A 7,500-nucleotide genomic window follows, 5' to 3' on the forward strand; every position below is an offset into this window, starting at 1 on the left:
AAGATTGTTAATAAACACGGGAAATGGATGGCTGAAGATTGTTAATAAACACGGGAAATGGATGGCTGAAGATTGTTAATAAACACGGGAAGGCTGAAGATTGTTAATAAACACGGGATGGCTGAAGATTGTTAATAAACAAAAGAAATGGCTGGCTGAAGATTGTTAATAAGTAAGGGAAAGGGATGGATGGAGTTCGTTAATAAACACGGGATGGCTGAAGATTGTTAATAAACACGGGATGGCTGAAGATTGTTAATAAACAAAAGAAATGGATGGCTGAAGATTGTTAATAAGTAAGGGAAAGGGATGGATGGAGTTCGTTAATAAACACGGGATGGCTGAAGATTGTTAATAAACACGGGATGGCTGAAGATTGTTAATAAACAAAAGAAATGGATGGCTGAAGATTGTTAATAAACACGGGATGGCTGAAGATTGTTAATAAACACGGGATGGCTGAAGATTGTTAATAAACACGGGATGGCTGAAGATTGTTAATAAACACGGGATGGCTGAAGATTGTTAATAAACAAAAGAAATGGCTGGCTGAAGATTGTTAATAAGTAAGGGAAAGGGATGGATGGAGTTCGTTAATAAACACGGGATGGCTGAAGATTGTTAATAAACACGGGATGGCTGAAGATTGTTAATAAGTAAGGGAAAGGGATGGATGGAGTTCGTTAATAAACACGGGATGGCTGAAGATTGTTAATAAACACGGGATGGCTGAAGATTGTTAATAAACAAAAGAAATGGATGGCTGAAGATTGTTAATAAACACGGGATGGCTGAAGATTGTTAATAAACACGGGATGGCTGAAGATTGTTAATAAACAAAAGAAATGGATGGCTGAAGACTGTTAATAAACACGGGAAAGGGATGGCTGAAGATTGTTGGTAAACAAAGGAAAGGGATGGATGGAGTTCGTTAATAGACACGGGATGGCTGAAGATTGTTGATAAACACTTGAAAGGGGAATAGTTGAAGGAAAGGGAACGCTAACAGTGAAGTGATAGTTGGTTGTTCACAAACAAGGTGTAAGCACACATGGAATGTCGTCAGTCAGTAAGTAAAAAAAAAAAAAAAAAAAAAAGGATGTGTGTAAGTTTCAGTTTCAGCTTCTCGTGGAGGCGTCACTGCGTTCGGACAAATCCATATACGCTACACCACATCTGCTAGGCATGCAGACAGATGCCTGACAGCTGCATAACCCAACGCGCTGTGTTGACAGGGGAAAGGATGTTCAGAAAATAGGAAGGTAGTTAACAGAAAACGGAAGGTTGTTGACACAAATCTTCAATGTTTACCAGTTGACAAGCATGCGCGCTTTTTTTTTTTTTATAGCTGGGTTTATGTGGAGAATGTCAGCAGGCAGTATGGAAAATATGCGTCCTTATTAATAAGGTTTTGTGTCTTGTGGACTGGAAATGATTCCAAGTGCACGTGCTCTTCACTTGGATGGTCGTGTTGTATAATATGTGATGTGATGTGATAGGATCGGATATGATGGGATGGGGTGTGATGGTACGTGTGTGTGTGTGTGTGTGTGTGTGTGTGTGTGTGTGTGTGTGTGTGTGCGTGCGTGCGTGTGTGTGTGTGTGTGTGTGTGTGTGTGTGCTTACGAGCGCGCGCGCGCACACACACACACACACACACACACACACACCGGAGTGTCCTGCAATTTGCTGACGTGCGTATTTCACAGCAGCATCTCAAAAAAGAGCAGACCAGGCAGATAACTAACTCTGTCAACAGAAAAAAAACAAGAAAAAAAACACCAGCAACAATGGAGCCAACTAATGATAACCCGTCTACACGCCCCCCACCCCCTCCCCTCCAATTCCCTATCCATCATCATCACTTGCATAATGCCATGTTCTTTCAAAAGCTTCGCCAACTTTTCCCAACCAGCAGAGATGCTCTCGACCTGGCCAGCACAACACAACACAGCAGTTTATTATGCACATTATTTATATATTCAATATTCCCTTCCACCCCCCCCCCCCAATCTGCCTAGTAGCGAGAGCGGTGATAGAAAAGACATTAAGGGGCAGTTAAGAAGTCGTTAAGGAAGAGTGGGACGGCGTGGCTAAGTGGTCATCGTATGATGTAGAGTAGTGATAGAATGATGGCTTTGCGCGTCCACAAACTGACCACTGACGTGTGTGAGAAACGGGGGAGGGGGGGGTGTCGGGGGGGGGGGGGGGGGAACTCTCAACAATAAACAGAACAGAAGTGGGTAGAATATCGTCTGAGTAAATTAGACAGTGTGATATGAAGAGAGAGGAAGCGAAACAAATCTGTATGCATGAATGCTTGCATGCACGATTACACACACACACACACACACACACACACACACACGGGCGCGCGCGCGCGTGACTAGACACACAGTATTTTTTTTCTCCAATATAAGAGTTGACCATAACTCTGTCCCTGTCACTGTCTCTGTCTCTCTGTCTCTATCTGTTTGTCACTCTGTATCTGTCTCTGTATCTGTCTGTCTGTCTCCGTCTCTGTCTCTCTCTCTCTCTCTCAGCACAAATACAGTTCATGCACACACACACACACACACACACACACACACACACACACAAACCCGCATCGCGCGCAAACTTTCCATGACCCATCGTTTGCAAATGATCAGTCAAAAGGAAGAATGTTCCAAGTGACATAATACAATCGAATAAACTCTCGCTAGTTTTATTGATTTCTTTCCGTTTGAAACAAATTGTTGCGTCAGGGCAGCCCGAATTTCAGAAAGAGTAATCCGTTGTGACAAAATACTACAATGATGAACATTGTAATGCGATATAATACGATTACAATGTAATACAATATGATGCGATACGGTACGATAAGCATAGAACCCTTTGTGCTGGGCAGATAGAATGGAATCATGGAACGTTCTTCAATCCACGTACATTTAAATGGGTGTAATTCAGAAAGGGCGAAAACAAGGAAATTCTAAAAGTGACGACAGCATCATATTGTAGTTTAAAGAATTAAGTAACATAAAACGCCTAGGGGCAAATGTCTAATGCACATATCTTTTTGGTGACAATATCGAGAAATCATAAACAATTCCAAGATATCTTTAAAAAAAAATGCTACCCACGAAAGGATTTAAAATATTACGCTGGAAACAAATCAAATGTTTCTCCCACCAAAGTATATCATCTCGTTTTGATATATATAGATAAAAGTTTGTCTTAAATGCGATACGCTGTAGTGAAAGAAAATTGTGCTATGAATACGGGGAACATTTTTCTGGGTTCCTTCTAAAGCGGCAGTCAAACTCCGGTTGTAATACTCTGAGCCTGTTCCACGACACACACACACACACACACACACACACACACACACACACACACACACACACACACAGAGATATATGTATATATATATATATTTTTTTTTTTCCTGATAAAATGTATCTCTGATATAGACATCGTAGAGTTCAGTACTATAGAGCGTCCTCTTGGTGAGTACCTTGTAATGCGGGCATATCAGCCAATTCATTAGAGAAAAATCCTGAATGTGAAGACGTATAATACATATAGTAATACGTATACCTCCTACTGTTAAAATACTTATAAGCCTATCCCGACTTATTTCTGTTACAGAAATTACATTCTTGTCAAAGGTTAAGTAGAGACTCAATACATATAACATAGACTTGGAATCGACACACACGAGAACTTGTAGAACGAAAGAAAGGCAGAAAGGTCAAGCCGACTGCTCATGGTTATAAGGACAATGAAAGTTCTGCAGCACCCACCCCCACCCCCCCGCCCCCCTCATCTCCCTCATCCCGACCCCCCAAGAAGACACACACACACACACACACACACACACACACACACACACACACACACAAACACACACACACACACACAAACCCACCGAAGAGAGAGAGAGCGAGAGCGAGCGAGATGTGTGTGTGTGGGGGGGGGGGGGGGGGCGAGGGGGGTGTATTTTCCTCTGTGTGTGTGTGTGTGTGTGTGTGTGTGTGTGTGTGTGTACGTGTACGTGCGTGTGAGCGCGAACGTATGCATGCGTGCAAGTTGCTGTTGTTTTTTCATCATTAACATATTCATGGGTGTGCATGCACAAATTTGTTCTTTTTTCTTTTCTTTTCTTTCTGTGTATTGTGTGTGTGTGTGTGTGTGTGTGTGTGTGTGTGTGTGTGTGCGTGTGTGTGTGCGCGCGCGCGCGTGTGTGTACGTGAACGTGTACGTGCGTGTGAGCGCGAACGTATGCATGCGTGCAAGTTGCTGTTGTCTTTTCACCATCAACATATTCATTGGTGTGCATGCACAAAGTTGTTCTTTTTTTCTTTTCTTTTCTTTCTGCGTATTGTGTGTGTGTGTGTGTGTGTGTGTGTGTGTGTGTGTGTGTGTGTGTGTGTGTGTGTGTGTGTGTGTGTGTGTGTGTGTGTGTGTGTGTGTGTGTGTGTGTGTGTGTGTGTGTGTGTGTAGGTGTAAAGCACCTAGAGCAGATTCCTGGATAGTGTGCTATGTAAGTATCCATTATTATTATTATTATTGAAATAATCAATGCCTCGTCTTATTTTCATAGCATGGTAGGCATGTTAATATCGTTCTACGTTTTAGAAGTTAGTTGATAAGCACACCAGTAAAAGTGTATGAAATATATTTATCAACAGCCAATAAACCTACATACAGTTTATAATTATCCATTATAACCTGCGTTAAGGTACGTGATAAACGTCAATAAGTCAACATGAAATTGATTAATAAACGTCATTATACATGAATGAAGATTAAGTGATAAATGTCTTACAAACCTACATGATATTCGCTGAAGTTAGCCAGCTGAAATGTCACCATTACCATTTTATCCACAACAGCACGTCTTGACACGCATATTTTGTATTTGTATTTGTATTTCTTTTTTTTTTTTTATCACAACAGATTTCTCTGTGTGAAATTCGGGCTGCTCTCCCCAGCCTGGATAGGCTACATTGCATCAAGAGCCACATTAACCTGGACTGGCCACACATTACTCTCAAAGGATTACTAGGTATGACAGAAGAAACGTGGTTAAGACAGGTTTTTTTTTTTTTTGTTTTTTTTTGTTTTTTTAAGTATGTTTAACTGAAAGATGATAGAAAGGAAATTATCGTCACAAGGCTTTGCGCTGAAATACTGCATGCTGTTTTTAGAGAAAAAAAAAAAAAACGAGGTAAGAGGAAGTGATGGCCTAGAGGTAACGCGTCCGCCTGGGAAGCGAGAGAATCTGAGCGCGCTGGTTCGAATCACGGCTCAGCCGCCGATATTTTCTCCCCCTTCCACTAGACCTTGACTGGTGGTCTGGACGCTAGTCATTCGGGTGAGACGATAAACCGAGGTCCCGTGTGCTATCATGCACTTAGCGCACGTAAACGAACCCACGGCAACAAAAGGGTTGTTCCTGGCAAAATTCTGTAGAAAAATCCACTTCGGTAGAAAAAAAAACACACCAAAAAGTGCACACAGGAAAAAATACAAAAAAAAAGAAAAAAAAGGGGTGGCGCTGTAGTATAGCGACGCGCTCTCCCTGGGGAGAGCAGCCCGAATTTCACACAGAGAAATCTGTTGGGACGAAAAGGAGAAATACATTACAATACAATGATGAAGAGAAAAGACGAAGAAATAAAGAAAGAAAGAAAGAAGAACGAGGAGGAGGAGGTGATGAAGGAGGTGGTGGAAGAGGAGGAGGAAGAGGAGGAGGAAGAAGAAGACGAAAAGCAGCAGCAGTAGTAGCAGAAGAAGAAGAAGACGAAGAAGACAAGGAAAGAGAAGCAGAAAGAGAATACTGACAGGAAAACAAACAACAGAAAAAAAGAAAGAAAGAATAAACTGGGAAAAAAAGGGGGGAGAGAGAGACAGAGACAGAGAGACAGAGACAGAGACAGAGAGAGGAGAAGAAGAGAAGAAATGACTTTAAAAGAAGCGGAACAATAGAAAGTTCTTTAATAAGATGTTGAGGAGAGCGTCAAGTAGGAAATAAAAAACAAACTAAAACAAAACGGCAAACAAAACAAAGCAGAAAACAAAACAAAAAACAACAACAAAAAAAAACACAAAAAAGGAAAGGAAAGGACGGCAAAAGACAGAAGACAATAAACGAAGAAGAAGAAGAAGGAGGAAGCCATGACTCTCGATTTTAAAGAAAAGAAAAAACCCATACAAACAGATCACAGAAGAAGGAGAAGAAGGAGGAGGAAGCCATGACTCTCGATTTTAAAGAAAAGAAAAAACCCATACAAACAGATCACAGAAGAAGGAGAAGAAGGAGGAGGAAGCCATTACTCTCGATTTTAAAGAAAAGAAAAAACCCATACAAACAGATCACAGAAGAAGGAGAAGGAGAAGGAGGAAGCCATGACTCTCGATTTTAAAGAAAAGAAAAAACCCATTCAAACAGATCACAGAAGAAGGAGAAGGAGGAAGCCATGACTCTCGATTTTAAAGAAAAGAAAAAACCCATACAAACAGATCACAGAAGAAGGAGGAGGAGGAAGCCATGACTCTCGATTTTAAAGAAAAGAAAAAACCCATACAAACAGATCACAGAAGAAGGAGAAGGAGGAGGAGGAAGCCATGACTCTCGATTTTAAAGAAAAGAAAAAACCCATACAAACAGATCACAGAAGAAGGAGAAGAAGAAGGATTGATTACTTGATTGATTGAATCTTTAATAGGCAAAGAATTAAGCGCAATAAAAGACATATTGCAATTCTGCCCATTAAACGATACAACACAGAAAACAATTAAATGAAATAAAATGATAAAGGCGAAGAAAAAGAAGAACAACAACAACAACAACAAGAAAAACAAGAAAAAAGACGATAAAAAAAGGAGTGGTTGCTAACGAATTAAAGAACAAAGAAAACAAGAAGAAAACAAAACAAAAAAACAAAACAAAACAAAACAAAAAAGACGATAAGGAAAAATAGTTGTGATTGCAAACGAATTAAAGAAAAGAGAAAACAACAAGACGGAGAAAAAACAAACCAAACAAACAAAAAAAGACAATAAAGAAAAACAAAGTTGTGATTGCAAACGAATTAAAGACAAGCGAAACCCCAAAAGAAACAAAGCACAAGGAACACAAACGAACAAATCGTAACCAACATCAAAACCCAGGAACACTAAGTTCTAATCCTGTGCTGATTAATTAACAATTGTCAATTCATTTCATGTATGTAACAAGTGCATCCAGCTGGATGCACCAGCATGTACACGCTGCTGAAACAGAGACGTATGCGCTGGCTCGGCCATGTCGTGCGCATGGACGACGGACGGATCCCTAAAGACCTCCTCTACGGAGAACTTGTGCAGGGAAAACGTCCCACAGGCAGACCACAGCTGCGATTCAAAGACGTGTGCAAGAGGGACCTAAAAGCCTTGAACATCGATCAGAACAACTGGGAAGCAACAGCCCTCGAACGGTCAGCCTGGAGACAGACTGTGCAGAAAGAGCTTTCC

General features: G+C 41.0%; 1 protein-coding gene across 1 annotated transcript in view; it reads right to left on the reverse strand.

Annotated features, from left to right (window-relative positions):
• Positions 1-7,500, reverse strand: part of LOC143276306 (uncharacterized) — an 11,717-nt gene that overhangs the window by 3,082 nt on the left and 1,135 nt on the right. The window lies entirely within an intron of this gene.

The sequence above is a fragment of the Babylonia areolata genome, chromosome 31 (genome assembly GCF_041734735.1).
Source record: "Babylonia areolata isolate BAREFJ2019XMU chromosome 31, ASM4173473v1, whole genome shotgun sequence".
NCBI classification, from domain to species: domain Eukaryota; kingdom Metazoa; phylum Mollusca; class Gastropoda; order Neogastropoda; family Buccinidae; genus Babylonia; species Babylonia areolata.